Source organism: Macrobrachium nipponense, chromosome 1 (genome assembly GCF_015104395.2).
Source record: "Macrobrachium nipponense isolate FS-2020 chromosome 1, ASM1510439v2, whole genome shotgun sequence".
NCBI lineage: Eukaryota > Metazoa > Arthropoda > Malacostraca > Decapoda > Palaemonidae > Macrobrachium > Macrobrachium nipponense.
Window position 1 is genome coordinate 33,326,771 of NC_087200.1, and position 18,505 is coordinate 33,345,275.

An 18,505-nucleotide genomic window follows, 5' to 3' on the forward strand; every position below is an offset into this window, starting at 1 on the left:
GGTATGCTATCCATGGCCATCAACTAAAAATTATGAAAAGTACTATCAAAAGCAGTTTTGATTATGAGAGAGAGAGAGAGAGAGAGAGAGAGAGAGAGAGAGAGAGAGAGAGAGAGAGAGAGAGAGAGAGAGAGAGACCCTTGGGATGGGATTGGGATTAACTGGGGAAAAGTGGGCGGAGAGGAAGTTGAGGAACACCAATTTCACCCCTTAAAATCCCCCACGGGAGCACGAGTGTTCCGGATTACCGTCGGGTCATTCTTACCTGCAAAAATTAAAAATTGACGACAGACTCCACGATGGTCTTGAAGTGTTGTGACTAAGATTTCGCAGTCTCCAGTGAATCCAGTGAAAGCGCGGTTGTGATTATGAAATTATGAAGAACCGAATTAATATAGTTATAAGAGTTCTCTGTGATATAATAGTATACCTGGCAACTGTTCTTCTTGTCACCGCTGCGTTGTCGGTCAGCGTGAACGTCGATGAAGTGACGACCTTTTAAAAGATTTTTGAAAGCAAGTAAAAACTAGTTAAGTTTTGGACCTACACTGCCGAATAACATTTCACATGGATAAAAGTGAGAACGGTAAATGAGATATTGTTTAATAAAAGAGACAATGCAGAAGCCCAAGACTATATGAGTGCCCTATACCTACCTAGTAGTATACATTGCAACCGCCTGTTGGGGATTTTCTTTCAATACAAATTTCCGAGGAGCATCCAACTATTTATAATTGCTGTGTATTCTTAAGGTAATATAATACGTTTACGATTCCAGTATCTTGTTTTACGTAGACAAAATGTTAGTTACATTTTTGCCTTGCGGTACTACCTAGCTAGTGTGGTCCTTTTAACACACCTAGGCTGAACGAAGGCTAGATTATTTACCGAGCTGTTTATCGCTGTCTACAACCTAAAGCAAATTATAGGGTATTAGGTTACTCAAAATCATTGCTCGAGTTATTTTAAGTTTACTCAGAATCATTGCCTAAGACAATTTATGACAAATTTACGTCAGCACGCGACCTTCTGCTTACCCTATTGTTCATCGTTTTGGGGAATAGCCTAATCACATTTTTATTTTATCCACCACTTGACAGCAAGGAATAAGTATAATACCACACTGGGAAACTGGGTTTAGGGGTGGGAAAACTACCTAAACCTATTAGCTATAAGTAGCCTAGGTCTAGGCCCATTGCGAAGAGCAGTAGCCCAGTGAAACATACCCAACTTTCTAAGTACAAGAAATGGTAATATCGATACCTGTGAAGCCATATAATTTTTTTAATTATCTTGTGCAATACTAATTTCTGCACATTGGAATTGGGGAATTTTTTTTGTGGGGAAATCAAAAATATATGTGGTAGACCCAGTCAGGTAAGAGATGCATAGGCTAGTACCTATACTCTGTTTTTTTTCATCTGTCCATCAGCCTGTGGTGTTTTTGTATGGTAACACTGCGTCCCAGGCTTTAGATAGTTACGCTATGTGTAAGTTTTAGGTAAATAAAAGGATATCTGGGTGTACATTTGCAACTGAAAAGTGTTTTAATAATTTACTGTATGCGAATTACACCGTTAATATTCGAAATAGGATATTATTATAATCGTTGAATGTAAGTTGAATCTTAACCAAACTTTCTTCAACCTAACCACACCAAAGTTACTAGGTTTTAGGGATACATCCTTGCCAAATCTTCTTCAGCTTAATTTACCTATCCTACCGTGAACCCTACCAGCTAACCTAACCTGGGGTGAGGGTGATAAATGTGATAAACTTATTGGTAAACCTTTACTTCAGTTGCACGGCCTGATTCCTGCTGTTTGCTGACAGGTTATTGCCATTTTAGGGAATCCAGCCCCCCCCCCCCCCCCCCCCCCCGGCCAGGTCAGGGCACGTTGCCGTAAGTTAGGTTAGGCTATGGGGTCTGTTGCAAAAAAATACAGTAGACTTGTGTAATTCTCTCTCGCCTAAGAACCAGTTTTGTACATGAACTTTCCTGTCAGACATATACTTAGCTTACGTCTCTGACGTCACGACAGAATTCAAAACTCGCGGCTAACGCGACAGGTAGGTCAGGTGATCTACCTTACCCGCCGCTGGGAGGCGGGTGTAAGAACCATCATACCTTTCTTGCCAGATTTTTTCTGTCGTCGGTGTCGACCACACCTGTTGTCGGTACCTCTTGACAGTTGGATTCTTTTCTCGTTTTCGCCCTGGATTGTTTCTACGGACTTTTGGTGAAGTACCCGATCTTTTGGCCTGGCTTTCGCGATTTGTGGACAGTTATTGGACTTTTCTTTGGATTTTTCTTGGATTCATGATGTCTGATGTTGATACTAAGAAAACTGCTATGTTTAGAGTTTGTTGTATGACTGATTGTAAGGTGAGGCTACCGAAAGCTTCGGTAGACCCTCACACGGTATGTTTGAAGTGTAGAGGGAATGAATGCACCTTTAATAACCCTTGTAATGAATGTGAAAAGCTGAATGAGGATGAATGGAAGTCTTTGTCTTCCTACTTGAGGAAGCTTGAAAAGGATAAAGTTAGGAAAGCTTCTTCCAGGAGCAGTAGTAGATCTCGTATTAGCGAGTTGGATGTAGATAATCCTATTTTAGAAGTAGCTCCTTTGTCAGTTTCAGCTCCTGCTCCCTGCACCGAAGCCGAAGATACGCCTTCGGAAGTGGCCTCAATGAAAGCCACCATTCGCAGTATGGAGAGGAAAATCAAGCAACTAGAAGGTAAGAGTGATTCCAATAGTGATTTGTGCAGTGAACACCCAGTGCAGTGGAGGGTGCGTCTGATCGGCGCCCTAATGCTTCCAGGCCTAGACCTCTTCCAGACTCCCAGTCCCAGTGGAGGAGGAAAGTCAAAGCCGCAGGAAGGTTAGGGAGCATCCCCAACGGTCAGGCGTCCCCTCGGTAGTTTCCTGTTGATCGTTTCCCAGGCTACCTTGGATCACTCCAAGAGAGAAATTTTGCGCCAGTGCTTCTCGTCGTCGCCTTCGCCTTCTCCTAAAAGAGGATGGAGCTCTTCGGAAGCCTCGCGCCCTTCGAAGAGAGCCTGGAATGCTCCCCCTGCGCCCGCCCTTCCAGCCCTGAAGTTTTTTTCGGAAGAGCCTGAGGTGGAAGCGAAGAAGCGAAAGAGATCTCAGGAGTATCGTTCACTTAGCGGAGATCGAGCCTCTTCTCCTGTTCACGAGTTGGTGAGTTCTCCTGCAAGGGTGTGGCTAACCTTCAGGCGCAGATTTCGGCTCTGGCTGGCTCTCTTTACGGGTCTTCTCGGCGCAGGAAGGACGTCTCGCTTCCTGTAAAGAAGTCCAAGCTCCCCTCTCCTGACTCTCGCTTTTCGACGGAAGAGGCGCGCTCAACTGTTCGTTCGGATTCTCGCAGGAGGCTCTCTGCTTCGGACAAGATCAAATCTGCGTATAAGCGACATTCGCCTGACAGACAAGTTTCTCCTTCAGACAAGGAGCAAAACTGCGCGTAGGAGATCCTCACCCTACAGACGCTCTTCTCGAGACAGGATCGCTCCCCTTGACTGGGCGCCAAGAGCCTAGTAGGCACTACTCACCTCGTAGCCGCTCCTCGTCTCGCCTCCACTCTCGGCTGACAAGCGCCCTAAATCGGACAGGCGCTTTTCGCTGGACAGGCGTCAAGAGCTTGTTAGGCGCGTTTCGCCTGGCAGGCGCTCTTCTCCTGACTTTTACTCGCCTCGAGTCAGGCGCCGAGGCCTCCAGGCGCCGAGAGCCTAGCAGGCGCTTCTCCCCTGGTAGGGCGCTTCACCTAGTAGGCGCTCGTCGCCAGAGATTCTCTCGCCTCGGTTCAGGCGCCAAGAGCCTGGTAGGCGCTTTTCGTATGACAGGCGCAGTTCGCCTGGTAGCCGCTCTCCTTTGGATAGGCGCCAAGAGCCTGATAGAATTTCTTCTTCATACAGGCGCTCTGCACCTGACTGCCGCCTGACTCCTATTAGGCTTCAAGGATCTGGGAAACGCACTCCTCCAGACAAGAAGGATGTTGCAAGTAGACACTTGCCTGAAGCATTGTCTCCAAGACGTATACGTCTATCTGCCTCTAGAGACTCCTTTAAGAATAGTCGCGCCTCTAAGGATCAGGAAGGCTCTTCGGCTCAGGAGGAACAGGACCCCTCAGAAGAAGAAGGAACAAAAGACGCCTCAGTTTCCTCCTATAGAAGAAACTTACAGAGTTACTCCTGCAAGAGTTTGGAGATATTCTTTCTCCTGTGGCTCCCCCTTCTCCTCTTTCGTTATTCTCCACTTCGAAGACGTCGAAGGTTTCGTCTTGTGTTAGGATGAAACCTACTGTTTCCATGAAGAAGGCGCTGAGAGGTTTTGGAGAATGGCTCCTTTCGAAGGAAGAGAAAGGGAAGACGGTTTTGTCTTTCCCTCCTCTAAAACTGACCGGCAGATTGGGATTCTGGTACGAATCGGGAGAACCTTTAGGCCTCGCTCTCCCTTCGTCTGCGGACTCGGACTTCTCTTCATTAGTGGATGCTGCTCGTCGTTCCGCCCTCTTGTCCGCCAAGACTACGTGGGAATGAACGAACTTGACCACTTTACTGACGGGAATGTTCCGAGTCCTGGAAGTTTTCAACTTCCTTGATTGGTCTTTAGGTGTGCTGGCTAATAAGACCAAGACCCCAGATGCTCTGTCTCCTGAAGATCTTAACTGATGTACTCACTTGCATGGATAAAGCAGTGAGAGACGGATCGAGTGAAGTCTCCTCACTGTTTGGAGCTGGAGTGCTTAAGAAACGGTCGGTCTACTGTTTCGTTTCTCACGAAGGCAGTGTCTCATGCACAAAGGGCATCGCTCTTGTATGCTCAACTCTCTCCTCTTCTGTTCCCCAAGAAAATTATCCAAGATGTATCGAGTGCCCTTTCAGCTAAGGCTACTCAGGACATGTTAGCCCAGGCGGCCAGGAAACCTCGCTCTGTCTTCCAACCCAAGACCAAGAAAGAGACTCCTCTGAGACAGGAGCCCTTTCGAGGAGACCCGCTGTCAGAGGTTCTGCAACCAGAGGGCTAGATCTTTTAAGAGAGGTAAAACCTTCTCGAAGTCAGTCAGAGGGAAGAAATAGCGGTCAAGGACTCCAGACATCAGTGAGGGTGCCAGACTACTGAAATTTGCCGACGTCTGGGCCCACAAAGGGGCGGACAATTGGTCCCTATCGATTGTCAGAAAAGGATACCTCATTCCCTTCTCGTCAAGACCACCATTGACGACAACTCCGAGGGAGTTGGTAGCCAAGTACAAGGACCCCATCATGAATCAAGCCCTTTTCTCTAGCGTAGATCTCATGCTAGAGAAGGAGGCTATAGAACTAGTGAAAGATCCCCGCTCTGCGGGCTTTTACAACAGACTGTTCCTAGTTCCGAAGAACTCAGGAGGATGGAGACCGGTGTTGGATGTAAGCGCCCTGAACGTCTTTGTGGAAAAGAGGAAGTTTCGCCATGGAGACAACTTCATCAGTGTTAGCGGCTCTTCGTCCAGGGGACTGGATGGTGTCTATAGACCTTCAGGACGCTTACTTTCATGTGCCGATCCATCCTTCTTCACGAAGTATCTAACGATTCATGATGGGAGGAAACATCTTCCAATTCAAGGCCTTGTGCTTCGGCCTATCAACTGCACCCCAAGTTTTCACGGGGTTAATGAAGAACGTGGCGCAGTGGCTACATTTGGAGGGAGTGAGGGTGTCGCTTTATCTCGACGACTGGCTAATCAGAGCAGAGTCTCAAGAAAGATGTCTGGAGGACCTTCAAAAGACCCTTACATTGGCAAGTTCGCTGGGACTTCTGGTGAACTTCCAGAAGTCTCAATTAATCCCCAGTCAAGAGAGGATCTATCTGGGGATTCGGATAGCTTCTCTGGCTTTTCGGGCTTTTTCCGTCGCCAGAGAGGATAGCTCGTTGCTACGAGAAAATAACGACCTTCCTAGAGAAAGATGCATGCACAGCGAGGGAGTGGATGAGTCTGCTGGGGACACTCTCCTCGCTGGAGCAATTCGTTTCTCTAGGAAGGTTGCATCTCAGGCCTCTACAGTTCTTCCTATACCAGAACTGGAGGCGTCTCTCCCTAGATCTGGAGTTCTCCTTCAAGATCTCAAGAGGAATCAAGAGAGACCTTCGGTGGTGGAACGACCCACTTCGATTTGTGGAAGGAATGTCTCTCTACATGCCGAACCCCAGCCATGTGTTGTTTTCCGACGCATCGGAGGCAGGTTGGGGAGCGACACTCGGGACAAGAGAAGTGTCAGGCACCTGGAAGGGGGATCAGGTGTCCTGGCACATCAACAAGAAAGAGTTGATGGCAGTCTGGATGGCATTGAAAGCCTTCGAACCCCACGTCCGGAATGCAGTAGTGCAGGTCAATTCGGACAACACAACAGCCTTGGCGTACATCAAGAAACAGGGGGGGACGCACTCCTTCTCCCTGTACGAAACAGCAAGGATCTTCTGCTGTGGTCTCAAACGAGGAAAATCAGTCTTCTCACCAGATTCGTACAGGGAGAAAGGAACGTCAGGGCCGATCTCCTGAGCAGGAAGAATCAACTCCTGCCTTCCGAGTGGACCCTCCACTCAGAAGTATGCCAAGACCTGTGGAGAAGATGGGGCAGACCTCACATCGATCTCTTTGCAAACAGCAAAGAACGCAAGAATCGAACTTTATTGCTCCCCGATCTCAGACCCAGGAGCAGTTTCAGTGGATGCGTTTCTCCTAGATTGGACAGGGTTAGACGTCTACGCCTTTCCCCCCTTCAAAGTACTAGGACAACCCTCAGAAATTTGCTAATCTCGGAGAGGACAAGAATGACGCTAGTAGCTCCGTTCTGGCCCGCCCAAGATTGGTTCACAGAGTACTGGAATGGTTGGTGGACTTTCCAAGAGCACTTCCACAAAGACAAGATTTGCTCAAACAACCCCACTTCGACAGGTATCACAGAAACCTCCCCGCTCTCAATCTGACTGGCTTTCGACTGTCAAAAGTCTTGTCAGAGCGAAGGGGTTTTCGACAAAAGCTGCTAAGGCTATCGCCTCAGCTAGAAGACCTTCGACCCTTAAAGTCTACCAGTCGAAGTGGGACGTCTTTCGCCGTTGGTGCAGGAACAAGAAGTTTTCCTCTTCCAGTACCTCTGTGACTCAGATAGCAGATTTCCTAGTTTTCCTCAGAGAAAAATGCGGTTTGGCAGTATCTACTATCAAAGGATACCGTAGCATGCTGGCTGCGGTGTTCAGACATAGGAATTTAGATCTTTCGAAATACAAGATCTTCATGACCTTAATAAGATCTTTTGAATCTTCCAAGAAAACTTCGAACGAAGTTCCAAGTTGGAATCTGGATGTGGTTCTTCGCTTCCTGAGGTCCGCTAGGTTTGAACCACCACATTTAGCCTCCTTCAAGATCTCACGAGGAAAGCTCTCTTTCTCATGGCTTTAGCATCTGCTAAAAGGGTTAGTGAGATTCATGCCCTAGAAGGAAGGGTAGGTTTTTTGTCAAAGGAGATTCCGTGGTTTGTTCCTTCCTTCCTTCGTTTTTAGCAAAAAATGAGAACCCCTCAAATCCTTGGCCAAGGAGCTTTGAGGTTCGTGGTTTGTCTGCCCTAGTAGGGGAGGAACCTGAAAGAGAACGCTTTGCCCTGTTAGGAGTTTAAAATACTACCCTTCAGAAGAAGGAAAACCCTTAAGGGCCATTGAGGACAGACTATGGTGGCTCTGTAAAGGACCCCAGCAGGACCATTGTCGAAAAATGCGCTGTCTTTCTTCATTAGAAGTGTTGTGAAAGAAGCACATAGATCTTGTGATGAAGAACATTTCAAGCTCTTAAAAGTCAAGGCTCATGAAGTGAGAGCAATAGCAACTTCCTTGGCCTTTAAGAAGAATATGTCTCTTCAGAATCTGATGAAAACTACATTCTGGAGATGTAATTCAGTATTCGCCAACCACTACCTAAAAGACGTCAGTATTACGTATGACGAGTGCTTTTCGCGTTAGGCCCGTACGTATCGCGGATTCGGTGCTGGGGCAGGGAGCTGGAACATATCCTTAGTAGTTTTTCCCCTTGTTTTTTTTTTGGTAATTGAGTTCATATGTTGTATGAAAAATGATGCAGGTAGGCATCTTTTTTCGTTTCGTAATGCTAATAACATTAGTTTGGTTAGGTGATCGGATTTGGTTTGAAGCTCCCTGCGTTGGTAGTGGACAGGTTCTGTCATAGAAGAGGGCGAACCCCCATTGACATGATCCGACTTGGATTCTACTAAGTAAGCGGATATCAAGTCCCATTAGTAGACCCAAAGAGTCTTTTCAGCTGTAGGTCACGCCCTCGCTGTAGCTCTTATGGCTATGCAGACTAATAGACAGTATCTATGAAGTCTTCAGCCTAAACAGGTAAGAACCAAGGTTATGTTTATCCTACAACAGGTGTTGTTTACCTTTTCTTTGTTATTTTCTGTCTTGTACCCTCCACCAAGGGTGTCAATCAGCTAAGTATATGTCTGACAGGAAAGTTCATGTACAAAAATGATATTGTTATTTTACAATAAAGTTTTGTACATACTTACCTGGCAGACATATACGATTGATGGCCCGCCCAGCCTCCCCTCAGGAGACAGGTATAAGAGAGAAAAAATCTGGCAAGAAAGGTATGATGGTTCTTACACCCGCCTCCCAGCGGCGGGTAAGGTAGATCACCTGACCTACCTGTCGCGTTAGCCGCGAGTTTTGAATTCTGTCGTGACGTCAGAGACGTAAGCTAAGTATATGTCTGCCAGGTAAGTATGTACAAAACTTTATTGTAAAATAACAATATCATTTTTGTTGTAAAGAGACCTTGAAGTGTTCAACGCTAATCCTTTTGTATTTTGCCATCAGAGGTTTGGCAAAGTTTATTTAAAGTCAAAATGTAATCTGATGATTCAGAAGATTCATATGAAATGTAACTTTTTGAGCCTGATGTCGAGAGATTTTCTAGGATTTTTGTTTCTATTTTTCTTATTGTCTTGTTTGCATTGCTGGGTCCTTACGGTAAATATTTTTAGAGTTTATTTCATTTGTAAGTTGTCAGTTGGCACGAGTTCGCTTTTCAGTTCATGCATTTATTAAACTTGATAGTTTAGTTTTATAATATAAATAAAAAACCCACACGGATCTTGCTTTACCTTCACTTAGTACATGTTTGTTGATTGCATCCTTAAGGCCATACTATAATAGTCCTACACCAGTCAGAGGGAAAATTTTTGACAGGGTCACCCTTTGTCTTCTCTGCATGATTGTACACAACACATTCATTCCTAAACTTGATGTTGGTAAGGTTGTATAATTATACTCTGTTTTTTTCCATCTGTCCATCCGCCTGTGGTGTTTCCACATGGTAACACTGCGTCCCGGGCTTTAAATAATATCCTATTTCTAATATTAACGGTGTAATTCGCATACAGTACATTATTAAAAGACTTTTTAGTTGTAAATGTACACCCAGATATCCTTTTATTTACCTAAAACTTACACATAGTGTAACTATTTAAAACCCGGGATGCAGTGTTACCATGCAAAAACACCACAGGCGGATGGACAGATGGAAAATAACAGAGTTTAGGTTTGATGAGGGTGTACATTACCCAGGTTTGCATTTCTTTTGTGTCCCACGACCCAGATGTACATTAGAGAGTTATTTTACATATTTAATGTGAAATATGTTATTAACCCTTAAGAACCTGGCAAAAAAATCAATATGCAGCATCCCATGCTGGGGAAACTTTGAGGTCTGCAATATAAGAAAAACATCAATGGAAAGAGGAAGAGATGAAATGTACAAGGTGTAAGAAAAAAAATTCTAAGATATTTTTTCTTACCTTCTACAAGAAGTTGAAAATCATTTACAATCCCTTGTGGGGTCTCCTTTACAAGACCATAATAAATTTTACCAAGTTAAATATGTTTTTTTTTCTAATAAATAATTTTATATTAATTTTGTAAAATTATAATTGCAGCTCCCAGTATCAAAACAGTTTAGAACTAAAATCAGTAACAAATTAGGGCATCCTTCCATTAAGGGCTAAGATTGCAACACTTATTACACACAAGAAAGCCATTGTTAAACAGAAGAAAGTTATGATAAAATGGAAAAATTCAGGTAATTATGATTAGAAATTACAATGTTTTTAGTGGTTAAAAAAATGTAGGTTATAATAACATTAAAATACAAAACTGTACATATTAAGTTTGGTGTTGGCAAGGAATTAAAGTATATGATTAAGTTTGGTGTTGGCAAGGAATTAAAGTATATGTCATTGCCAAGGAGCAATTAGTAAACAGAATTTTATTTGTATTTGTCTGTATTTGTCGCTGAAGAAAAGTAGTATTATACATACTTTTGTAACCTTATGTACGATGGTGTCTTTCTGACGGGGAGCCTAGTTTAACCCAAGATGTGCTATGGGGGTTACTACCAATGGACAACGGCAATATTATGCATTAGCAACATCAGTAATGGAACCAATATTTTCTTGCTCATTTTTTAACTTATCACCTAATGTTATACATGGTTGTATTCTCCTTGTTTTGCAGATTAATAATAAAAAAGGAAATAGTACAGGATATTTAGAAAATTAATATTTAAAAAGAATATATTCTTGAAAGAAAACGTTCTAGTCAAAAAATGCATTTTAGTTTTTGAATGCTTTATGCCGTATTTTCTGAGATAATTTCACATTTTTTTCATGACAATATTACTCCTTAGCTATTCAAGAAACACCTATAAAATTGCAAAATATATACAGCAGTTATTAATTGGTTGAATCGGTGTATATGTGTGTGTATGTTAACAGACATATGCAAACTAACTTTTAAACCAATGTTACTATCGTCATTGTCGCTATAACTATCTGTCTCTATATCAGTATTTGATGGAAAAGAATAAGCATCATCATCAAAAGCCATTATCACCAAAATTTACAATATAAACAAAGATTTATATAAATTTTCGAACGTTGTAAATTCAAGATATGAAAGCCTCTCTGGTCCCGCCCCCCGGGGCTGACGGAAGGTTTACAGTTATGGTATTTTGATACCTATGATTAAGAGAAATCTGTTATCTTTTATGTCCAAGAGTGAACTGAATGGCTGGTGAGACTGTTGACGTCACTGAAACAGAGATAAGGGGAAGGGCTAAATTAACCGCGATATTTGAAAATAAAGCGTCAATCATGTTGTCGTCGTCCTTACGCGGCATATAAAGTGTCGATTTTAGCGACGCGCCGCACCTTGTGGGTTAAGGAGGCATCCCTGTTGACTATTCCTCAACCATTGCTGTAGCACCTCAGCTGTAAGTTATTTGAGTTCTGAGTCAGTCTTCATTTTTTCATATTGTATCAGATGTCATGAACTTGATTTATAAACTCATGTTACTTTAGTAGAGTTTAGTGTCAGAGAGATCCTACATTTTAGTAGGCCACAAGGTCTTGGATGTGCTGAATTTATTGTCTAGTATTAATTCAGACACAAAATATGCACAATTTTATATATATATATCATATATATATATATATATATATATATATATATATATATATATATATATATATATATATATCGGTAAATTTTTCATAACCAAAGATGATTTCAGTTAACTCTGTTTAGGACACATCACTTGCTTTGGGTAATTTCTTAATTAATGCTGCTAGGTAATTAGTCTTGTTTAATAAATTGAGAAATTTTTATTTACAACTTACCCTCTAATTAAATAGGTATTAGTTTCTAGCTAAACGGCAACTAAGATTTGAAATTCATAGTAGCAATTCTTTTTGTTTTGGTGTAGGAATAGCCCCCCCACTATCGTGGAAGAGAGAGAACGACTCGGTAAAGACCCGACAATTTGTTTCTATCGTGGTTGACAACGGATGTTGTCGATCCGCAACTGGTGGTTTGAAATTCCTTTTGGTTACCTGTGGTTTGCTAATTGGTGAAGTACAGTTTACTGTGTAGCTTTTCACTTAGAATTTTGTTTAAAGACTTTTTCCTCACGTTTGGACTGAAGTTTTCTGTTTTTTACTTAAGAATTTTTTCGACATTAAAGATGTCAGACGCTAGTTCGTCGTCAACTCTTTATCGCAGCAAAGGCTATAATACGAGATTGGTTTCCTTAAAGTATGACTCGCACACAATTTGCACTTCATGCAGGGGTCAAATTTGTTAACCATCATTATTGTGTGAGGAATGCATAGATTGGGATATTAAACAATGGTAAGTTTTGTTTTCTCATTTAAATAAGCTAGAAAGGGCTAGGAAGAGAAGGGCTAATTTTAAACATGACAAGACAAATGCTATAAAAGATTCACATTAGCCATGCATCTGATGTCCTGGCCTGTCCCTTATGAGGCTCCTGATTGGTTGTTAAGCCAATCACAGGGCTGGAAACTCTTAGTTTTGCTCGAGAGTTCACATAGGCAGGATGTTTATTTCGACCTCTTTCAAAAATCATAACTTTCATTACACCTTGGTCTTACCTGCAGAAAAGGAGTGTTTCCAAATTTCATTGTTAAACATCTTCGAACTAATGACTTGGTGACTGATACATCTTCGTCTTTCCTTCCCCCACGTAAACTCCTCCGTCTCACTCTTTCCCCTTCGGGGTACATGTCTCTCTCCGCTTCTTCGCTTGATGTGTCGAGTGCAGAAGAGGGAGGGAAGCATGCTGACTTGGAGTTGTACTCGGGAACTTCTGTTCGCTCAGTTGGGGATCCTTCCCCCTCTGGGCGAACAGGAACTCCCCCCATTAACTCGAGTTTTGCTCCTTCAGGTTCGTCTGACTCCGCGGGTGGGGACCTGCAGTAGGTATGGCTGACGCTGAATTTACCAGGCACTCTGTCTCTGCAGGGACTGCTGAGTCATCTCACAGCAGCCCCAGTGACCCATGGAGCCAAGTCGAGGATGACAACGACTGTATCAATGCCTGGGTATGCAGCACCTCCACATCTGGTGTATACCCAGCATGTTACATCGGTCACCACGTCTGCTGTGGTGGCACCTGTGCTGCATACCTCGAGAGTGGAATATCTTCCACCTCCTCCTCCAGGCTACGCTGTTCTCGCTCCCCCGCCGGACTTAGAGTGCCCTAAGAGTTTGCCTTTGGGCTTCCCTCCTGTCTCCATTGCTGTGCCTGTCACCCCTGTCCCTGCCCGTGGGAGTGCTGCTGCAGCGTGAGTTCCTCCTTTCCAGCCTGTGCTGGAGCCTGCTGCTTCTGCAGCCACTGCAGCCCCCGTCCTGGGTGGGGGGGGGATCTCTATTGTCCTGAAGAAGCTGGTGAAGAGGAAATCTAAGAAGAAGCGGAAGGTGTCATTTTCATCTTCTTTGCCTTCATCGTTGTCTTTTTCCGCTTCCTTCACTTCTCCTTCTGAGGCTGCCCGGCCAAAGAAGTAGAAGAAGGTGGTCTCCCCCCCCCCCCCCCACCCTCCCAAGAAGTCTTGTTCTGGGACTTCTAAGGGCCTGTCTCATTGTCTCGGTGAGACAGGTGGGCCTTCCGCTGGTCCTCCCATTCCAGAAAGGGAATCGCCTTGCTCTCTCCAGGGAAGAGCTATAGTCTCCGACGTCCCCGACAGAAATTCAAATTTCACGGCACACGCTACAGGTAGGTCAGGTGATCTACCCTCCCGCCGCTGGGTGGCGGGACTAGGAACCATTCCCGTTTTCTAATCAGATTTTCTCTGTCGCCGGTTCCAGCAACACCATTGTTGGTTCCTCCTGACCTAATTTTCGTATTTCGTTTGCCGTTGATCTTCTTGGACTGTCTTTTGGTGAAGTATTGGATCGTTGGCTTGGCATACGCTATTGTGGATTGTTTTTGGATTTTTCTTATAATGTCAGACTCTGGTAATGTATATAGAGTGTGTGTGATGGAAGGATGTAAGATGAGGCTACCGAAAGGTTCGGTAGACCCTCACACTGTATGCATGAGGTGTCAGGGGAATGAATATACTATTAATAATCCTTGTAATGAATGTGAAGGCCTAAATGAGGAAGGATGGAATTCTCTCTCTTCATATTTGAGGAAGCTTGAGAAAGATAGAATTAGGAAGGCTTCGTCTAGAAGCGCCAGTAGGTCTTGTTCTAACGAGTCAGTTGAGGGCACAGTAATTCCTAACCCAAATGTAGTTCTAGCATCCTCTCCTACAGTTTCAGCCCCTTCTCCCTTCACTGAACCTGCGGATTCGTTTTTGGAGATGGCTAATATGAAAGCCGCTCTACACAGGATGGAGCTGCAAATCCTTGCTTTGCAAGGTAAGAGTGATGTGATCAGTGAGTGCAGTGTTCCCAGTGCAGTGGAGGGGGCGTCTGATCGGCTCCTCAACGCTCCCAGGTCTAGATCTCTTCCAAACTCCCAGGCCCAGTGGAGGAGGAATGTCAAAAGCCGTAAGGAGGTTGTGGAGAATCCCCACCGATCAGGCGTCCCTTCGGCAGGTTCTGTAGTTTCGTCCCAGACTGCCAGGGATCGCCGCAGTAAAGGCATCCTTAAGAAGTGCTTTTCTTCTTCGGACTCGGCTTCTCCTCGACACGGACGGAGTTCGGCTGAGGAGTCTCATCCCTTGAAGAGAGCCTGGAAGGCTCCCAGCAGTATGTTGGACTCCAGCCCGGAACGCTTTCCAGAGGAGTCCCCTGTGGACAGGAAGAGAGCCAGGAGAGCTCCAGTCTGTCCTGCTCCTCGTACAGCTCTTCCTTCCTCTTCTAAGCCTCTCTCGCCACTTTCAGAGGGCGATCAGAAGACGACTACCAAACGATTCCTGGTAAACCTACAAGAATAACTTTCGATGCTGATGGGCGCTCTGGTTAGCGACCCTCCCCGCAAAAGGGATATAGCGCTCCCGGTTAAGAGGTCTAAGCTCCCTCCTCGCAAGAGGAGTGCCTCTCGGGACAGGAGCCCTTCCCCTAGAAGCTACAAGCGCCTCTCCCCTGTCAGACGCTCTCACCCTGATAGGCGCGTTTCGCCCCTGACAGACGCTCTACACCTGTTAGGCTATCCTCTCCTCTCAAGTGATCTTCGCAGGAGGGAAGCTCTCCTCACAGATACGCCTCCCCTAGTAGGCCCTCGGCTTCAAGTAGGCCCACAGCGTCAGCTAAGCTCTCGGCGCCAGCCAGGCACCAGGCGCCAGCTGCGCACTCGTCCTCCAGCAGGCGCGATTCTCCACGCAGGCGCTCGGCGCCAGCCAGACGCTCTTCGCCAGCCAGGCGCTCTCCTTCCGGCAGCCGCGACTCGCCGGACAGACTTTTGGCGCCTAGTAGGCTCTCTTCTGCAGAGAGATGCGACTCTCCGACCAGACGTCCTTCTCCCGCCAAACTCTTGGCCTCATCTAGGCGTGTGTCTCCTATCAGACTTGCAGAGGAGATAGTCTCTTCACATGAACGTCCTCGTGTTAACTTAGAAGAGAACTTCGAAGAAGTATCTGAGGAGGAAGTCCCCAGAGTAGCAGCTCTTTCCGACTACAATACCTTAGCAGCCCTGCTGGTACAGGAGTTTGGCGATGCACTTAGCCCAGCTGCTCCTCCCTCTCCTCAGTCTCTTTTCTCAAGCACGAAGACTTCGAAGAGCTCCTCTTTCCTGAAAATGCACCCTACCATATCGATGAAGAAAGCATTACAATCCGTTGGCGATTGGCTTAAGTCTAAAGAAGAGTCGGGCAAAACAGTTTTTTCCTGTCCTCCCTCCAAGCTCTCGGGCAGGCAGGGGATATGGTACGAGACGGGAGAGCCAATGGGGTTGGGACTCCCCTCATTGGCCGAGGCGGACTTCTCTACCTTGGTGGATTCCACGAGAAGGCATTCCCTCCCGACGGCTAAGACAACGTGGGGAATGACGGAACTGGATCATTTCCTCAAGGGACTCTTCCAAGTACTAGAAGTATTTAACTTTTTGGATTGGTCCCCTGGGGCACTGGCCAGGAAGACTCTGGATCCAGAGTTTTTGGGACCTGAAGAACTTAACAGCATTCTGTCCTGCATGGATAAGGCAGTCAGGGACGGATCGGGGGAGTTGGCCTCTCTCTTCGGGGCTGGTATTTTGAAGAAGAGAGCAGTCTATAGCTCTTTCCTTACCAGATCTGTTTCTCAGGTCCAGAGGGCGTCCTTGCTCTACGCCCCTCTTTCTAACCAGTTGTTCCCGAACAAATTGGTTAAGGATATCTCTCACTCCTTGGCGGAAAAGGCTATGCAAGATCTGTTGGCGCAGTCTGCAAGGAAGGCAAGACCAACGGCTTCCTCTGTCAGGAAGGAGAAACTTCCTTTTCAAGCGCCCTTTCGAGAGGGCCCTTCACAAAGAACCTCTTTCAGAGGAAGATATCAGGACAAGCGTGGTAGGTCCTCTATCATGCCCTTCAAGAGGGCTAAATAGGATTCAAGTCCTCCAGACTTCTGTAGATGCCAGGCTTCTCGAGTTCGCAGAAGCCTGGGCACAGAGAGGAGCGGACAACTGGTCCCTCTCTATCTTGAGAAAAGGATATCTCATCCCCTTCATGGAAAGGCCTCCCTTAACTTCAACTCCGAGTGAACTTGCAGCCAATTACAAAGACCCCGCTATGCGGCAAACCCTTCTTCTGATGGTAGATCAGATGCTGGAGAAGGAAGCCATAGAACTAGTTCAGGATCCCCACTCCCAGGGATTCTACAATCGCCTGTTCCTCGTGCCGAAAGCCTCGGGGGTGTGGAGACCGGTTCTGGACGTAAGCGCTCTGAATTGCTTTGTAGAGAAGAGGAAGTTCTCTATGGAGACAACCTCTTCGGTTCTTGCTGCTCTTCGTCCGGGAGATTGGATGGTTTCCCTGGACCTTCAGGACGCGTACTTCCATGTACCGATACATCAATCCTCCAGGAAGTACCTGAGGTTTATGGTACAAGGAAGGATTTTCCAATTCAGGGCTTCGGCCTGTTGACGGCTACACAAGTATTCACGGGGCTTATGAAAAATGTAGCCAGATGGTTGCATCTGGAAGGGGTGAGAATATCTCTTTATCTGGACGACTGGCTTATTCGGGCCAAGTCGGAGACCCAATGTCTGGAGGACATGCATTTGACTTTACGAATGGCCCAGTCCCTTAGACTGTTAATCAACCACGAGAAGTCGCAGATGGTCCCCACACAGAACATTGTGTATCTGGGGATTCGGATGGATTCTCAGGGTTTTCTAGCGTCTCCATCCCCGGAAAGAATCGAACGGGGCACAGAGAAGGTGACTACCTTCTTAGAGAGAGAACAAAGCTCCGCGAGGGAGTGGCTGAGTCTGCTGGGGACACTTTCCTTGCTGGAACAGTTCTTCTCTCTAGGAAGGCTTCACTTGAGACCCCTACAATTTTACCTAAAACAGATCTGGGATCAAAGGTCAGAAGACCTTGCGGACTCCTTCCCGATCCTAGTAGGGGTGAAAAAGGATTTGAGTTGGTGGCTTTCCCCACTCAGGAGAAACAAAGGCTTGTCTCTTCTAAAGCCGAACCCGCACCTAGTGTTGTTCTCAGATGCATCGGAGTCGGGATGGGGAGCAACACTAGGGGCAAAAGAAGTGTCAGGCACCTGGAAGGGGGACCAGGTGAACTGGCACATCAACAAGGAGGAATTGTTTGCAGTCTTTCTGGCTCTGAAAAGTTTTGAGCCAGAAGTCAGAGGCTCGGTGGTCCAGATCAACTCTGACAACACCACGGCTCTAGCATACATAAGGAAGCAGGGAGGGACGCATTCCTTCTCCCTGTACGAGACAGCAAGAATCCTGGTGCTTTGGGCAGAGGAAAGAGATATTACGCTTCTCACCAGATTCGTTCAGGGGGAGAAGAACGTAAGAGCAGACCTACTGAGCAGGAGAAATCAAGTCCTACCCACAGAATGGACTCTCCATCTAGACATTTGCCAGATGTTGTGGAACCTTTGGGGCAGACCACACGTATACCTGTTTGCCACGAATTGGAACAAGAGACTGGACAACTTTTGCTCTTCCATTTCAGATCCGAGGGCAATAGCGATAGACGCTCTACTTCTGGACTGGGCAGGAGTAGACGCCTACGCGTTTCCCCCATTCAAACTCGTGGGGGAAGTGATGAGAAAGTTCGTCTCCTCAACAGGAGCAAAACTTACCCTGGTCGCTCCGTTTTGGCCCGCTCAGGATTGGTTCACAGAGGTACTGGAATGGACGGTGGACTTCCCCAGATCTCTTCCACTCAGGAGAGATCTGCTCAGACAACCCCACTTCGACAGGTTTCACAAAAACCTCCCCGCTCTCTGCCTGACTGCATTCAGACTATCGAAAGATTCGTCAGAGCGAGAGGCTTTTCGTGCAAAGCTGCTAGCGCGATCGCCAGAGCCCGCAGGTCATCAACCTTGCGAGTTTACCAATCGAAGTGGGAAGTCTTTAGAAGATGGTGTAGGACGAAGAAGCTATCCTCATCCTATACCTCTGTGACCATGATTGCCGACTTCCTTCTCTTTTTAAGAGAGGAATGTAACCTTGCTGTG

At 45.9% G+C, this 18,505-nt stretch overlaps 1 protein-coding gene across 4 annotated transcripts in view; it reads left to right on the forward strand.

Annotated features, from left to right (window-relative positions):
- Positions 1–197: 197 nt before the first annotated feature.
- Positions 198–18,505, forward strand: part of LOC135219222 (uncharacterized) — a 107,207-nt gene continuing 88,899 nt past the window's right edge. For 2 of the 4 annotated variants that reach the window (XM_064255805.1, XM_064255803.1), the window contains exon 1: positions 199–752. The gene's annotated coding sequence lies outside the window, so the exon portion shown is untranslated. Of the gene's footprint in view, positions 753–10,011; positions 10,155–18,505 lie in introns of all 4 variants that reach the window. The other 2 variants (XM_064255806.1, XM_064255807.1) reach the window with 2 other exon arrangements.